Here is an 18,453-nt window from a genome sequence, read left to right as displayed (position 1 = left end):
GCAGAGAATGAAAACGATATACAGGGCCTGGTGGTGAAGTCGGAGATACAGGAGGCACACCAGAAACGATCTGTGGAGAGGTTGGAGGCACTGGAAAACAACGCAAGGAGGAACAACTTGAGGATTCTTGGCCTTCCTGAAGGTGTGGAGGGGGCGGACGTCGGGGCATATGTGAGCACGATGCTGCACTCGTTAATGGGAGTGGAGGCCCCGACGGGTCCGTTGGAGGTGGAGGGAGCATACCGAGTTATGGTGCGAGGATCGAGAGCAGGAGAAGCTCCCAGAGCCATAGTGGTGAGATTTCTCCGTTTTAAGGATAGAGAAATGGTCCTTAGATGGGCGAAGAAAACTCGGTGTAGTAAATGGGAGAACGCGGTGATCCGCGTCTATCAAGATTGGAGTGCGGAGGTGGCGAGAAGGAGGGCGAGCTTTAATCGGGCCAAAGCGGTACTTCACAAAAAGAAGATAAAATTTGGAATGCTGCAACCGGCAAGACTGTGGGTCACATATCAAGGGAGGCACCACTACTTTGAGACGGCGGATGAAGCGTGGACTTTTATTGTAGAAGAAAAATTGGAATTATTGGACTACGAAAATGAACGTTTGGACAAAGTGGTGGGACGAGTGGGGGGGGGGCGAAGAGGGATTGTATGATTAATCCTGCGGTATGGTAACTTTTCTTTCTCCCACAGGTGGTGATGGGGGGAGGTGGGGAGGGAGAGGAGATGGGGCGTTGGCCATGGGAGGCGGGGCCGAGGGAGAGGCGCGGGCTTGGTTCCCGTGCTATGATAATTATGGCGGGAATAGAGAAGCAGGAAGGAGGGGGCGCCGCACGGGGCGAGCCGTGATCACGGGGGGAAGCCGAGGTCAGCCAGAGTTTGCTGACTTCTGGGAGCAACATGGGGGGAGTAATTACGCTAGCGGGGGGTCTAGCGGGTGGGGGGGGGGAGGGGGGAATTACTGGGTTGCTGCTGCTGGGGAAAGGGGGGAGTGGGTAAGGGAAAGGATGGGCGGGGGGGCACCGTCTGGGAGAAATACAGCTGCGTGGGAACTGGGTGAGAAGCTGGAAAAAGATGATGGCTAACCGGCAAGGGGGGGGGGGGGGGGGTGGGAAGCCCCCCAACTCGGCTGATCACGTGGAACGTGAGGGGGCTTAACGGGCCGAGAAAGAGGGCACGAGTACTCGCACACCTTAAGAAACTTAAAGCAGATGTGGTCATGTTACAGGAAACGCACCTGAAACTGATAGATCAGGTTAGGTTGCGCAAAGGATGGGTAGGGCAGGTGTTCCATTCGGGGCTGGATGCGAAAAACAGGGGGGTGGCTATATTAGTGGGGAAGCGGGTAATGTTCGAGGCAAAGACTATAGTGGCGGATAACGGGGGCAGATACGTTTAAACTAGTATGGCAGGGGGGTGGGCACGGGAGCAATAGGTCAGAAGGTGAGAGCGTTGAGGGAGAACTAGGGAATATGGACAGTGTGGCTCTGAGGCAGAGCAGACGGGGAGAAGTTGCTGAACACAGCGGGTCTGGTGGCCTGAAGTGCATATGTTTTAATGCAAGGAGCATTACGGGTAAGGCAGATGAACTTAGAGCTTGGATTACTACTTGGAACTATGATGTTGTTGCCATTACAGAGACCTGGTTGAGGGAAGGGCAGGATTGGCAGCTAAACGTTCCAGGTTTTAGATGTTTCAGGCGGGATAGAGGGGGATGTAAAAGGGGAGGCGGAGTTGCGCTACTTGTTCAGGAGAGTATCACAGCTATACAGCGAGAGGACACCTCAGAGGGCAGTGAGGCTATATGGGTAGAGATCAGGAATAAGAAGGGTGCAGTCACAATGTTGGGGGTATACTACAGGCCTCCCAACAGCCAGCGGGAGATAGAGGAGCAGATAGGTAGACAGATTTTGGAAAAGAGTAAAAACAACAGGGTTGTGGTGATGGGAGACTTCAACTTCCCCAATATTGACTGGGACTCACTTAGTGCCAGGGGCTTAGACGGGGCAGAGTTTGTAAGGAGCATCCAGGAGGGCTTCTTAAAACAATATGTAAACAGTCCAACTAGGGAAGAGGCGGTACTGGACCTGGTATTGGGGAATGAGCCCGGCCAGGTGGTAGATGTTTCAGTAGGGGAGCATTTCGGTAACAGTGACCACAATTCAGTAAGTTTTAAAGTACTGGTGGACAAGGATAAGAGTGGTCCGAGGATGAATGTGCTAAATTGGGGGAAGGCTAATTATAACAATATTAGGCGGGAACTGAAGAGCATAGATTGGGGGCGGATGTTTGAGGGCAAATCAACATCTGACATGTGGGAGGCTTTCAAGTGTCAGTTGATAGGAATACAGGACAGGCATGTTCCTGTGAGGAAGAAAGACAAATACGGCAATTTTCGGGAACCTTGGATGACGAATGATATTGTAGGCCTCGTCAAAAAGAAAAAGGAGGCATTTGTCAGGGCTAAAAGGCTGGGAACAGACGAAGCCTGTGTGGCATATAAGGAAAGTAGGAAGGAACTTAAGCAGGGAGTCAGGAGGGCTAGAAGGGGTCATGAAAAGTCATTGGCAAATAGGGTTAAGGAAAATCCCAAGGCTTTTTACACTTACATAAAAAGCAAGAGGGTAGCCAGGGAAAGGGTTGGCCCACTGAAGGATAGGCAAGGGAATCTATGTGTGGAGCCAGAGGAAATGGGCGAGGTACTAAATGAATACTTTGCATCAGTATTCACCAAAGAGAAGGAATTGGTAGATGTTGAGTCTGGAGAAGGGGGTGTAGATAGCCTGGGTCACATTGTGATCCAAAAAGACGAGGTGTTGGGTGTCTTAAAAAATATTAAGGTAGATAAGTCCCCAGGGCCGGATGGGATCTACCCCAGAATACTGAAGGAGGCTGGAGAGGAAATTGCTGAGGCCTTGACAGAAATCTTTGGATCCTCGCTGTCTTCAGGGGATGTCCCGGAGGACTGGAGAATAGCCAATGTTGTTCCTCTGTTTAAGAAGGGTGGCAGGGATAATCCCGGGAACTACAGGCCGGTGAGCCTTACTTCAGTGGTAGGGAAATTACTGGAGAGAATTCTTCGAGACAGGATCTACTCCCATTTGGAAGCAAATGGACGTATTAGTGAGAGGCAGCACGGTTTTGTGAAGGGGAGGTCGTGTCTCACTAATTTGATAGAGTTTTTCGAGGAGGTCACTAAGATGATTGATGCAGGTAGGGCAGTAGATGTTGTCTATATGGACTTCAGTAAGGCCTTTGACAAGGTCCCTCATGGTAGACTAGTACAAAAGGTGAAGTCACACGGGATCAGGGGTGAACTGGCAAGGTGGATACAGAACTGGCTAGGCCATAGAAGGCAGAGGGTAGCAATGGAGGGATGCTTTTCTAATTGGAGGGCTGTGACCAGTGGTGTTCCACAGGGATCAGTGCTGGGACCTTTGCTCTTTGTAGTATATATAAATGATTTGGAGGAAAATGTAACTGGTCTGATTAGTAAGTTTGCAGACGACACAAAGGTTGGTGGAATTGCGGATAGCGATGAGGACTGTCTGAGGATACAGCAGGATTTAGATTGTCTGGAGACTTGGGCGGAGAGATGGCAGATGGAGTTTAACCTGGACAAATGTGAGGTAATGCATTTTGGAAGGTCTAATGCAGGTAGGGAATATACAGTGAATGGTAGAACCCTCAAGAGTATTGAAAGTCAAAGAGATCTAGGAGTACAGGTCCACAGATCACTGAAAGGGGCTGCACAGGTGGAGAAGGTAGTCAAGAAGGCATACGGCATGCTTGCCTTCATTGGCCGGGGCATTGAGTATAAGAATTGGCAAGTCATGTTGCAGCTGTATAAAACCTTAGTTAGGCCACACTTGGAGTATAGTGTTCAATTCTGGTCGCCACACTACCAGAAGGATGTGGAGGCTTTAGAGAGGGTGCAGAAGAGATTTACCAGAATGTTGCCTGGTATGGAGGGCATAAGCTATGAGGAGCGATTGAATAAACTCGGTTTGTTCTCACTGGAACGAAGGAGGTTGAGGGGCGACCTGATAGAGGTATACAAAATTATGAGGGGCATAGACAGAGTGGATAGTCAGAGGCTTTTCCCCAGGGTAAAGGGGTCAATTACTAGGGGGCATAGGTTTAAGGTGAGAGGGGCAAAGTTTAGAGTAGATGTACGAGGCAAGTTTTTTACGCAGAGGGTAGTGGGTGCCTGGAACTCACTACCGGAGGAGGTAGTGGAGGCAGGGACGATAGGGACATTTAAGGGGCATCTTGACAAATATATGAATAGGATGGGAATAGAAGGATATGGACCCAGGAAGTGTAGAAGATTGTAGTTTAGTCGGGCAGTATGGTCGGCACGGGCTTGGAGGGCCGAAGGGCCTGTTCCTGTGCTGTACATTTCTTTGTTCTTTGTTCTTTGTGATGGTGAGTGGCAAATTACAGGGAGAGATGGTGGTGTTGGTAAACGTGTATGCCCCGAATTGGGACGATGCCAATTTTATGAGGCGAATGCTAGGACGCATCCCAGACCTAGAGACCGGAAAGCTGATAATGGGGGGAGACTTCAACACGGTGTTGGAACCAAGGCTGGATAGGTCGAAGTCCAGGACTGGTAGGAGGCCGGCAGCAGCCAAGGTGCTTAAGGATTTTATGGAGCAGATGGGAGGGGTGGACCCGTGGAGATTCAGTAGACCTAGGAGTAAGGAGTTCTCGTTTTTCTCCTATGTCCATAAAGTCTATTCACGCATAGACTTTTTTGTGTTCGGTAGGGCATTGATCCCGAGGGTGAGGGGAACGGAATATACGGCTATAGCCATTTCGGATCATGCCCCACACTGGGTAGACTTGGAGATAGGGGAGGAAACAAGAGGGCGTCCACCCTGGAGAATGGACATGGGACTAATGGCGGATGAGGGGGTGTGCTTCAGGGTGAGGGGATGCATTGAAAAGTACTTGGAACTCAATGACAATGGGGAGGTTCAGGTGGGAGTGGTCTGGGAGGCGTTGAAGGCGGTGGTTAGGGGGGAGCTGATATCAATAAGGACACATAAAGGGAAGCAGGAGAGTAAGGAACGGGAGCGGTTGCTGCAAGAACTTTTGAGGGTGGACAGACAGTATGCGGAAGCACCGGAGGAGGGACTGTATAGGGAAAGGCAAAGGCTGCATGTGGAATTTGACTTGCTGACCACAGGCACTGCAGAGGCACAATGGAGGAAGGCGCAGGGTGTACAGTATGAATATGGAGAGAAGGCGAGCAGATTGCTGGCACACCAATTGAGGAAAAGGGGAGCAGCGAGGGAAATAGGGGGGGTGAGAGACGAAGATGGAGAGACGGAGCGGGGAGCGGAGAGAGTGAATGAAGTGTTCAAGACATTTTATAAAAAATTGTATGAAGCTCAACCCCCGGATGGGAGGGAGAGAATGATGGAGTTTTTGGATCGGCTGGAAATTCCCAAGGTGGAAGAGCAGGAAAGGATGGGATTGGGAGCACAGATCACGGTAGAAGAAGTGGTGAAAGGAATTAGGAACATGCAGACGGGAAAGGCCCCGGGACCGGACGGATTCCCAGTTGAATTTTACAGAAAATATTTGGACTTGCTCGCCCCGCTATTGACGAGGACCTTTAACGAGGCAAAGGAAAGGGGACAACTGCCCCCGACTATGTCAGAAGCAACGATATCGCTTCTTTTAAAGAAGGAAAAGGATCCGCTACAATGCGGGTCCTACAGACCCATCTCCCTCCTCAATGTAGATGCCAAGGTCCTGGCCAAGGTAATGGCAATGAGAATAGAGGAATGTGTCCCGGGGGTGGTTCATGAGGACCAAACTGGGTTTGTGAAGGGGAGACAGCTGAACACGAACATACGGAGGTTGTTAGGGGTAATGATGATGGCCCCACCAGAGGGTGAAACGGAGATAGTAGTGGCGATGGATGCCGAGAAAGCATTTGATAGAGTGGAGTGGGATTATCTGTGGGAGGTGTTGAGGAGATTTGGGTTCGGAGAAGGGTATGTTAGATGGGTGCAGCTGTTGTATAGGGCCCCAGTGGCGAGTGTGGTCACGAATGGACGGGGATCGGCATATTTTCGGCTCCATAGAGGGACAAGGCAGGGATGTCCTCTGTCCCCATTACTGTTTGCACTGGCGATTGAGCCCCTGGCGATAGCGCTGAGAGGTTCCAAGAGATGGAGGGGAATACTTAGGGGAGGAGAAGAACACCGGGTATCTTTATATGCGGATGATCTGCTACTATATGTGGCGGATCCAGCGGAGGGGATGCCAGAAATAATGCGGATACTTGGGGAGTTTGGGGATTTTTCAGGGTATAAATTGAACATGGGGAAGAGTGAGCTGTTTGTGGTGCATCCAGGGGAGCAGAGTAGAGAAATAGAAGACCTACCGTTGAGGAAGGTAACAAGAGACTTTCGTTACCTGGGGATCCAGATAGCTAAGAATTGGGGCACATTGCACAGGCTAAATTTGACGCGGTTGGTGGAACAGATGGAGGAAGATTTCAAGAGATGGGATATGGTAGCATTGTCAATGGCAGGGAGGGTGCAGGCGGTTAAGATGGTGGTCCTCCCGAGATTCCTCTTTGTGTTTCAGTGCCTCCCGGTGGTGATCACGAAGGCTTTTTTCAAAAGGACAGAAAAGAGTATCATGGGTTTTGTTTGGGCCGGGAAGACTCCGAGAGTGAGGAAGGGATTCTTACAGCGTAGTAGGGATAGGGGGGGGCTGGCACTACCGAGCCTAAGTGAGTATTATTGGGCCGCTAATATTTCAATGGTGAGTAAGTGGATGGGAGAGGAGGAAGGAGCGGCGTGGAAGAGATTAGAGAGGGCGTCCTGTAGGGGGACCAGCCTGCAGGCTATGGTGACAGCCCCATTGCCGTTCTCACCAAGGAACTATACCACGAGTCCAGTGGTGGTAGCTACACTGAAGATTTGGGGACAGTGGAGACGACATAGGGGAAAGACCGGAGCACTGGGGGGGTCCCCGATAAGAAACAACCATAGGTTTGCCCCGGGGGGAATGGATGGGGGATATGGAATGTGGCAAAGAGCAGGTATAACGCAATTGAAAGATCTATTTGTGGATGGGAAGTTTGCGAGTCTGGGAGCGCTGACCGAGAAATATGGGTTGCCCCAAGGGAATGCATTCAGGTACATGCAATTGAGGGCTTTTGCGAGGCAACAGGTGAGGGAATTCCCACAGCTCCCGACACAAGAGGTGCAGGACAGAGTCATCTCAAAGAAATGGGTGGGGGACGGTAAGGTGTCGGATATATATAGGGAAATGAGAGACGAAGGGGAGACTATGATGGACGAACTAAAAGGGAAATGGGAAGAAGAGCTAGGGGAGGAGATTGAGGAGGGGATGTGGGCAGATGCCCTAAACAGGGTAAACTCGTCGTCCTCGTGCGCCAGGCTAAGCCTGATTCAGTTTAAGGTATTACACAGGGCACATATGACGGGAACACGGCTCAGTAAATTTTTTGGGGTGGAGGATAGGTGTGCGAGGTGCTCGAGAAGCCCAGCGAATCATACCCATATGTTTTGATCATGCCCGGCACTACAGGGGTTTTGGATGGGGGTGACAAAGGTGCTTTCAAAAGTAGTAGGAGTCCGGGTCGAACCAAGCTGGGGGTTGGCTATATTTGGGGTTGCACAAGAGCCGGGAGTGCAGGAGGCGAAAGAGGCCGATGTTTTGGCCTTTGCGTCCCTAGTAGCCCGGCGCAGAATATTGCTAATGTGGAAAGAAGCCAAGCCCCCGGGGGTGGAGACCTGGATAAATGATATGGCGGGGTTCATAAAGTTAGAGCGGATTAAGTTCGTCCTAAGGGGGTCGGCTCAAGGGTTTACTAGGCGGTGGCAACCGTTCGTCGAATATCTTACGGAAAGATAGATGGGGAGAACAAAGAAGGCAGCAGCAGCGGCCCAGGACTTGGGGGGAGGGATGGGGGGGGATGGGGGGGGGGTGTGGCCTGAGACAAGGCAGTTGCCAATTAGGGCTAGTTTTTTATTTTTTGTTATTTAATATTTATTTATTTGTTGTTGTTTTTGTTTAAATTTAAAAAGGTCATTATTATCTGTATTGTTACAATGTTGTGTAAAGGATGCACAATGTACTGTGTTGGTTGACCAAAAATTTTCAATAAAATATTATTTAAAAAAAAAAATACTCTCGAGACCACGAGGAGTCATATCGATTCAGCTTTAATCAGATAGAACTGTACCCAGCAGCGATGTTACAGAAGTGAAGGCTGCTGGGACAGCACCGGTTCTTATACCCCGCCTCTCAGGGCGGGGCTATGTACATTACCCAATGGTAGACCCCGCGGTCTAGCCAATGGTCATTCACCTCTCAGGTACTGCAATACCTGGTATTACCACACCGACCTCCTCCGATTTGTGGCCACACTCGCCACCGGGGCTTCGTACAGTAACCTAACCCAACTAACGAACCCCTCCCCGAATCCGAACCTCCTCAACAATTCCCACAGGTACCCCCACTCCACCCTATCGAAGGCCTTCTCCGCATCCATAGCCGCCACTATCTCCGCTTCCCCCTCCACTACAGGCATCATGATTACATTTAGGAGCCTCCGCACATTGGTGTTTAGCTGCCTTCCCTTCACGAAACCCGTTTGGTCCTCGTGGATCACCCCCGGGACACAGTCCTCAATTCTGGTAGCCAACGCCTTCGCTAACAGCTTCACATCCACGCTGAGGAGCAAGATTACCCAAAGGACCCACACTGTAAAGGGTCCTTGTCCCGCTTCAAGATCAGTGAGATCAGTGCCCTGGACATCGTTGGGGGCAGGAACCCCCCCACCCCCCTCCCCCCTCCCTCGCCTCATTGAAAGTCCTCACTAGTGGTGGGCCCAACACGTCCATATACGTCTGTAAAATTCCACTGGGAACCCATCTGGCCCTGGTGCCTTCCCCGCCTGCATACTTCCCAGCCCCTTCGACAGCTCCTCCAGCCCTACCGGTGCCCCAAACCCTGCCACCTGCCCCTCCTCTACCCTCGGGAACCTCAGCTGGTCCAGAAAACAACGCATCCCCCCTCCTCCGTTGGGGTCTCAGACCTATACAGCCACTCATAGAAGTCTCTAAATACCCCATTTATTCCCACCGCACTCCGCACCATGTTCCCCCCTTTATCCCTATCTCCCCCAATCTCCCTCGCTGCCTCCCGCTTCCGAAGCTGGTGTGCCAGCATCCGGCTAGCCTTCTCCCCGTATTCATACACCGCCCCTTGCGCCATCCTCCACTGCACCTCCGCCTTCTTGGTAGTCAACAGGTCGAACTCGGCCTGGAGGCTTTGTCGCTCCTTGAGTAGTCCCTCCTCGGGAACCTCTGCATACCTCCTATCTACCCTTAAAATCTCCCCCACCAACCTCTCCCTCTCTCTCCTCTCCTTCCCCTCCTTGTGGGCCCTAGTGGAGATTAGCTCTCCCCTAATCACCGCCTTCAGCGCTTCCCAGACCACCCCTACCTGCACCGCCCCATTATCGTTAACCTCTAGGTATCTTTCAATGCACCCCCCGGATCCGACCGCTCACCTCCTCATCCGCCAACAAACCTACCTCCAGGCGAAACAGCGGGCGCTGGTCCCTCTCCTACCCTATCTCGAGTTCCACCCAGTGCGGGCATTGGGCGAAATTCTCCGGTATCGGTGCGATGTCCGCTGACCGGCACCAAAAACGGCGCAAATCAGTCGGGCATCGTGCCGCCCCAAAGGTGCAGAATCCTCCGCATCTTGGGGGGCCGAGCCCCAACCTTGAGGGGCTAGGCCCGCGCCGGACTAATTTCCGCCCCGCCAGCTGGCAGAAAAGGCCTTTGGTGCCCCGCCAGCTGGCGCGGAAATGACATTGCCGGGCGGCGCATGCGCGGGAGCGTTAGTGGCCGCTCACGGCATATCCGTGCATGCGCTGTGGAGGGAGTCTCTTCCACCTCCGCCATGGTGGAGACCGTGGCGAAGGCGGAAGGAAAAGAGTGCCCCCAAGGCACAGGCCCGCCCGCGGATCGGTGGGCCCCGATCGCGGGCCAGGCCACCGTGGGGGCACACCCCGGGGCCAGATCGCCCCGCGTCCCCCCCAGGACCCCGGAGCCGCCCGCGCCGCCTTGTCCCGCCGGTAAGAGAGGTGGTATAATCCACGCCGGCAGGACAGGCATCCTAGCAGCGGGACTTCGGCCCATTCGGGCCGGAGAATCGCGGGGGGGGGGGGGGCCCGCCAACCGGCGCGGCGCGATTCCCGCCCCCACCGAATCTCCAGTGCCGGAGAATTTGGCAACCGGCGGGGGTGGGATTCACGTCAGACCCCGGCGATTCTCCGACCCGGCGGGGGGTCGGAGAATCTCGCCCATGGTCTGAGATGGCTATGGCCGAATACTCCGTGTCCTCCACCCTCGGGATCAGAGCCTTGCTCAAAACGAAGAAGTCAATCCGGGAGTACGCTTTATGGACGTGGGAAAAGAAAGAGAATTCCCTGGCCCCCGGCCTAACAAACCTCCATGGGTCCACTCCTCCCATCTGGTCCATAAGCCCCCTCAACACCTTGGCCGCCGCCGGCCTCTTACCCATCCTGGACCTAGAGTGATCCAAACTGGATCCAGTACCGTATTAAAGTCCCCCCCCCATTATCAAGCTCCCTGCCTCCAGGTCCAAAATCCGGTCCAACATGCGCCGCATAAATCCGGCATCGTCCCAATTCGGGGCATATACATTCACTAATACCACCCGCACCCCCTGCAGCTTACCACTCACCATCACATACCTACCTCCATTGTCTGCCACGATGCTCTACGCCTCAAACGACACCCGCTTCCCCACCAAAATCGCCACCCCTCTATTCTTTGCGTCCAACCCCGAATGGAAAACCTGCCCTACCCACCCCTTTCTCAGCCTAACCTGGTCTGCCAACCTCAAATGCGTCCCCTGGAGCATGACCACATCTGCCTTCAGTCCCTTCAGCTGCGTGAACACACTGGCCCGTTCAGGGCTCTCACATTCCAAGTTATCAGCCAGATCAGGGGGCTGGGCTGGGCTGGGCTGCCCCCCGGGCTGGGCTGGGCTGGGCTGCCCCCCCGCCGATTAGCCATCTCCCTTTCTAGGCCAGCCACGTGCCCGCGCCTCCCGCTCTCTCCGTTCCCCCCAGCGGCAGACCCCCGCCCCGACTCTCTCTTCAGGCTCCAGCTCCCCTTTGGCCAATGCTGCAGCAACCCAGTTCCCCCCCCCCCCCCCCCCAAGCTAGGTCCCCCCCTAGCTGCATTGCTCCCCCCATAGCACTCCCGTAGGTCAGCTGACTCCTGCTGACCCCGGCCGCTCCATCGACACCCCCAGTGTGAGAATCTCCCCCCCCCCCCTCCAGCTCCCCCACCTCGGGCCTCCCCTCTCCCCTCCCCCCAATGGGGCCCCCTCTTCCACCCACCGATGCCCACACTCTCACCAAACCCCCACTACGAACCATTTCACCCTACCCCACCCAGCACCCAAAGAAAAACAGTACCAAACAGAACAGAACATCCCCCAAAACACAACAATCACATCAATCCCCTCCCGACATCCCCTCGCAACCGACCCTCAATCCGAGTCCCAACTTTTCGGCCTGGATAAAGGTCCATGCCTCCTCTGGCGTCTCTTGAAAGTGACCCACAGTCGCGCCGGCTGCAACATTCCAAATTTCACCCCCTTCCGATGCAGTGCCGCCTTAGCCCGGTTGTACCCGGAATGTGGCGACTAGGGGCTTTTCACAGTAACTTCATTTGAAGCCTACTTGTGACAATAAGCGATTATCATTTCATTTCATATCATTTCTCAAGACCGGTGAAGTTTATGGAGTGGGCAGCGCCAATTCTTCCTGTCGTCAAACCTGACAAGACAGCCTGCATTTGCAGGGATTACAAGCTAACTGTCAATTGAGCTGCCAATTGGACAGATACCCCATATGAAGATTAAGGACCTACATGTTAAATTGGCTGGTTGCTTAATGTATATGAAACTCAATATGAGTCATACTTCCCAGCAGCTAGAGTTTGATCAGTCATCAAGGGGTATGTAACCACAAAGGCTTGTACGAGTATATCCGATTACCATTTGGGGCATTTTCCAGTGCACCATGGAAAAATTATTGCTGAGATTACCCAGAGTTATTGTGCATTTAGAAGTGTATTAATGACCGGCTCCACTGAAGAAAAGCATTTATTATTATTTAGATTGGGTGCTGAAATAGTTTAAGAACGCTGGAGTGCATTTGAGAAGAGAGAAGTGTTTTCAGGCTAGTCACGTAATCTCTCAGAGGTACAGAGTAAATGTGAATTTTATTTTATTTTTTTTGAAAGGGCTTATAAGACCATAAGACCAAAAGACATAGGAGCAGAATTAGGCCACACGGCCCATCGAGTCCGCTCCGCCATTCAATCACGGCTAATATTTTTCTCACCCCCATTTTCCTGCCTTCTCCCCATAACCCTGATCCCCTTATTAATCAAGAACCTATCTATCTCTGTCTTAAGGCACTCAGTGATTTAGCCTCCTCAGCCTTCTGCGGCAAAGAGATCCACAGATTCACCACCCTCTGGCTGAAGAAATAATTCCTCATCTCTGTTTTAAAGGATCGGCCCTTTAGTCTAAGATTGTGTCCTCTGGTTCTAGATTTTCCTACAAGTGGGAACATCCTCTCCACATCTACTCTATCCAGGCCTCACAGTATCCTGTAAGTTCCAATAAGATCCCCCCTCATCCTTCTAAACTCCAACAAGTACAAACCCAGAGTCCTCAACCGTTCCTCATATGACAAGCTCTTCATTCCAGGGATCATTCTTGTAAACCTCCTCTGGACCCTTTCCAAGGCCAGCACATCCTCCCTTAGATACGGAGCCCAAAACTGCTCACAATACTCCAAATGTGGTCTGACCAGAGCCTTATATAGCCACAGAAGTACATCCCTGCTCATTATATTCTAGCCCTCTTGACACGAATGCTAACATTTCATTTGCCTTCCTTTCAACAATTCAGCACTCCCTCGGTCACCAAACTCTCACTATCGCACTCAAAATGCACCAAATTCAGCACTCAGTGCAAACAAAGTCTGCACTGTAGGGGATCACTTTTATACTGTGAATCTAGTCTCTGAAAACAGGCCTAATCCAATTAACTAATTAACAAGCTCCAGCTGCAAGTGCCTACAAGTAGAAGCCGGTTTAAAGCTTATTGAAAATTCACCTTCTTCTAAACCAAACAGCAACTTTTAAGTTAATTAACTAAATAAAAGAAAGACTAAACTTTAGATAAAAATGAAGCCTTATACTCCCTCGGTCACCAAACTCTCACTATCGCACTCAAATGCACCAAATTCAGCACTCAGTGCAAACCAAAATGAAGATAAGTCATTTCCCCACCCCGTCCGCCAGGATACTGTTATGGGCCAGGGTTTAGAGAACCCCAAAACGTATCATGGAGTTCACCTGACCCACAACTTTTAATAGATTGTGGTATGGGGAGCACACGGCCCACTCTACAGGTGTGGTACAGCAGAAATGGAAAAGTATTTTTTTAAAGCAAAACAATGTTTATTCTATGAACTCAAGTTAACCTTTTTTAAAACATAGAGTGAACATCTTAGCAACCATCAATTCAAATACAACCCCCAAAGAATACAACACGAAGTAATCCTTAATAACTTCCAAACAACATCCAGAAGACAAAAAAAACACCTTTTAACAGAAGCACATTAGGTTTACATTCACTACTGAGAACATTTAGAATTCTGAATTCACCAAATGATCAAGAGATAGTCTTTTCATGGCAGAGAGATCAACAGTGCACCTGCTCTGCCTGGCTTCAGCTCCAACACTGAAAACAAAACTAAAACACACCCTGCAACAAACAGCCTAAAATGAAAGTAAAAAGCTGACAGGCAGCCCAGCTCCACCAACACTCTGACATCACTGCAATAATAAACACCCATTTCTTTAAGGTACATTTCTTAAACACCCATTTCTTAAAGGTACTCTCACATGACAATACAACAATGGATATCAATACTCTCGGCACATGAATGCGCCTTGGAGCACCGACCCAAAGTCCAAATAGCAAATGTTGATGCTTTCAGCTTCTCCTTTAGCATGTACGTTCAACACCCTCACCAGTGCCAGAGGGAATTGTGATGGCTACGAACGTTTTAGAGACGCTTCCTGTATCTGCATAACAGATCAGAACTTGGATGCAACGGGACCCTGTACTGTCAAAGATCAAGGGTATGATATTAAATGGGGTGTACAATAGTTGAGCTTACTTTACTTGAAAAGATTAATTGAGCTGCGAGGATGATGTGATCCTTTGGGGACCATGTATGGTTGTCAATAAAGCCTTTAAATAGCAGGTTCTGAAATGGCACTCAAGCAGCACTGGGTCACAGTCCCTGGGTCACAGTCTGACCAGACTCGTTCCTCTTCTAAGTTGATCCCATAGATTTATTTTATCTCCTGATTTCTCTTCCTGTGCTCTGGAAGGGTTTCCTCTCCTCACCATGCATGCTCACCTCACACCCAAACTGTTATCCCTCCGTGCTTGGCAGCAGGTGTGCGATCAATCCTTCATTGGTTAGCTTTCACTGTTGCTATGCTGATAGAGATCCCATCCACAGGACAATGTGATCAGAACTGTCTCCAACTCATGTTAATTGTGATCAGAACTGCCCCTCCCCATAGTTCGAGTGCTGATAGTGTCTGGCGCCTTAAATCATGAAGGAGATTATTTTCAATTTAAACAGGCATGAAGACTGCCGCAGGGCCTTAGGACTCAAGTTTGTTTCTGTATTGCCATATAAATCTGCAATGAAACATTATGTTATTTTCAAAATCATTCTGAATAACTTTGTTTCTTTGACGAGCAGCATTGACATTTTTTTGCAATTGTCTTTTTTCTCTGTAGGTCGGAGGGCCTGCGCTGGTGAGGGCCTGGCTAAGATGGAACTGTTCGTTGTCTTTACTGTTCTGATACAAAAATTCAACTTTCAAGTCCCCCCAAATGTCAGTGAATTGGGTTCGAGTCGGGCGTGGGTTTTACTTCATTCCCTAAGTACCCGTATGTGTGTGCAGTCCTTCACTGATTTACACAATTGTGGTAAACACCACTAGGGATATATTGTATGTATTACGGCACTGCCTGTGTATTAGAGGTACTACGATAAATCCCTGTCTGCTGGTTCCTCCCAGCAGGCGGTGTATAAAAGTGTAAGCTCTCCTGCGCTGCTCCCATTCTGGTTCCAGCTGCAGGAGGCACAACATCTTGTGCCATAAAGCCTCGATTGTTTCACCATTCCCGTCTCATGGTAATTGACGGTCCATCAATTTATTGCACAAGATTTTAAAAGATGGACTTCCTAATCAAGCCTGATCGCCTGCAGCTGAGCCCTCACACAGCCAACGCCACTTCCACCTTTGAGCACTGGCTAGCCTGCTTTGAAGGCTACCTCAGAGCAGCCACTGAAGATCTCTCGGACCCACAGAAGCTCCAAGTCCTCTACTCACAGGTGAGCCCTGAAATTTTTCCCCTCATCCGAGATGCACCTACCTACGCAGAAGCGATGACACTACTGAAAGGACATTACGTTAAGTCAGTGAATCAAGTGTACGCCAGGCACCTCCTGGCCACGAGACAGCAACACCCGGGGGAGACTCTGGACGATTTCTTGCGGGCCCTACAAATTCTCGGTTGGAACTGTGACTGCCAGGCAGTTTCGGCAGTCCAACACACCGAACCTTTAATCAGAGACGCTTATGTCACGGGCATGAAGTCTATGTATGTCTACTATTGGAAGGGGGTAAACTCATTCTTGCGGAGATTAGGCAGCTTGCCAATTCACTAGACGTGGTCTCCATAATCTGGAGGCCTACACCCCCGACTGCGCGGCACCCTCGTGGGCATCGTGGGCCCCACCAGCTGCCGACTCCAGCCCACCGGAAGCCTGCGCCACGCGGCAGCCAGCTAACTCGGGGGGGCCCAAGTGTTATTTCTGTGGACAGAGTAAACACCCCAGGCAGCGCTGCCCGGCACAGAGCGCAACCTGCAACGGGTGTGGGAAGAAGGGACACTTTGTTTCCGTTTGCCAGGCCCGGTCGGTCGCCGCTGTTTCCAGGCCCAGCATTACTACGCCCCACCACGTGCGATCCAGGGGCGCCGCCATCTTCTCCACCGCAAGCCACGTGTGGCCCATGGGTGCCACCATCTTTATGCCGTTCGCCATGTGCACCCCGTGGGCGCCGCCATCTTTGGCGCCATTTTGGACTGCGCCTCGTGACCCCTGCTCGTCTGGCCGTTCACTGCCTACTGATACCTCCACCACCGCTGATCAGCCCGGGACCTCCCAGGATCTTCCGCAGCTCGCCTCCATCACCCTGGATGAGTCTCAGCCCCACAACCTCGCGACCGCTACGACGACGATGAAGATCAACGGGCACGAGACAACCTGCCTCTTTGACTCCGGGAGCACAGAGAGTTTCATCCACCCTGCTACGGTAAGGCACTGCTCCCTCACGGTACACCCCGTCACCCAGAAAACCTCCCTGGTCTACGGATCCCATTCATTGAAATCCGGGAGTACAGTGCCGTGACCCTCACCGTCCAAGGCATAGAGTTCAGCAATTTCAGGCTCTACGTCCTCCCCCACCTCTGCGCTGCCCTGTTACTAGGCCTTGATTTCCAATGCCACCTCCAAAGCCTTACTTTGAAAATGGACCCCTGCCCCCCTCACCGCTTGCGACCTCACAACCCTTAAGGTCAATGCACCTTCGCTGTTTGCGAACCTCACCCCGGACTGCAAGCCCGTCGCCACTAGCAGCAGACGGTACAGTGCGCAGGACAGGACCTTTATCAGGTCGGAGGTCCAACGGCCCCTGCACGAGGGGATCAATGAGGCCAGCAACAGTCCCTGGAGAGATCAAGTGGTGGTAGTGAAGACTGGGGAGAAGCAAAGGATGGTCATTGACTACAGCCAGACCATCAACCGGTACACACAGCTCGACGCGTACCCGCTCCCACGCATATCTGACATGGTCAATCAGATTGCACAGTATAGAGTCTTCTCCACAGTAGACTTGAAGTCCGCCTACCACCAGCTCCCCATCTGCCCGGAGGACCACCAATACACTGCGTTCGAAGCAGATGGACGCCTCTATCATTTCCTCAAGAGTTCCGTTCGGCATCATCAATGGGGTCTCGGTCTTCCAGCGAGAAATGGACCGATTGGTTGACCGGTACGGACTGCGGGCTACCTTCCCGTACCTAGATAACGTCACCATCTGCGGCCACGATCAGCAAGACCACGACGCAAACCTCCAAAAATTCCTCCCTACCGCCAAACTCCTTAACCTCACCTACAATAAGGAGAAATGCGTGTTCCGCACCAACCGTTTAGCCATCTTTGGCTACGTAGTGGAAAATGGAGTCTGTTGTGAACGTATTATAGTAACCATTCACCACTGTACTACATTGCACCACGCTATTGCCCATGTGGGCTCCACCTATGGACCATTGTACTGTACTACACTGATTGTATCATGTTGGTGCCCTTGTGGGCTCCGCCCCTGGCACCGCCCCCTTGAGGGGAGGTATAAAGAGCAGCTGCCCTGTAGGCGGCTCTCATTGCAGAGCAGTCGCAGGCAGGCACTGTTCTAGTTGATGAAAGCCACTGTTCACTTCAACTTTCTGTCTTGTGTGAATTGATGGTTGCATCAGAGTCCTAGGGCCCGACCCCGACCGTATGCACCACCTCCTCTCCCCCACTGCCCCAAGGCCCTGAAACGATGCCTGGGGGTTTTCTGGTATTACGCCCAGTGGGTCCCAAATTATGTGGACAAGGTCCGCCCACTTATCAAGTCCACAGTTTTTCCCCTGATGGCTGAGGCCCGCCAGGCCTTCAACCACATCAAGGCGGACATCGCCAAGGCCACAATGCATGCGGTCGACAAGACCCTCCCCCTTCAAGTGGAGAGCGATGCATCAGACGTAGTTCTGGCCGCCACCCTCAACCAGGCGGGCAGATCCATGGTTTCTTTTCCCGCACCCTGCCTGCCTCCGAAATTCGGCACTCCTCTGTCAAAAAGGAGGCCAATCCATTGTGGAAGATGTGCGACATTGGAGGCATTACCTGGCCGGCAGGAGATTCACTTTCCTCACTGACCAACGGTCGGTTGTCTTCATGTTTAATAATACGCAACGGGGCAAGATCAAAAATGACAAGATCTTGAGGTGGAGGATTGAGCTCTCCACCTATAATTATGAGATCTTGTATCGCCCGGGGAAGCTCAATGAGCCCCCTGTGGTAACCACTGTTGGACATATTAAAAGATGTGTACTACAGGTATGGGGGTAGTCCCTGCCTGCTGGCTCCGCCCAGTAGGCGGAGTATAAATATGTGTGCTCCCTATACAGCAGCCATTTC

General features: G+C 51.7%; 1 pseudogene; it reads left to right on the top strand.

Annotated features, from left to right (window-relative positions):
- The window catches only part of LOC140394370 (cytochrome P450 2K6-like), a 35,763-nt pseudogene extending 20,434 nt beyond the window's left edge, over positions 1–15,329 (top strand).
- Positions 15,330–18,453: the final 3,124 nt, after the last annotated feature.

Source organism: Scyliorhinus torazame, chromosome 17 (assembly GCF_047496885.1).
Source record: "Scyliorhinus torazame isolate Kashiwa2021f chromosome 17, sScyTor2.1, whole genome shotgun sequence".
Classification (NCBI taxonomy): Eukaryota; Metazoa; Chordata; class Chondrichthyes; order Carcharhiniformes; family Scyliorhinidae; genus Scyliorhinus; species Scyliorhinus torazame.
Note: the sequence above shows the minus strand (reverse complement) of the source record. Positions and strands in the feature narration are given on the sequence as shown.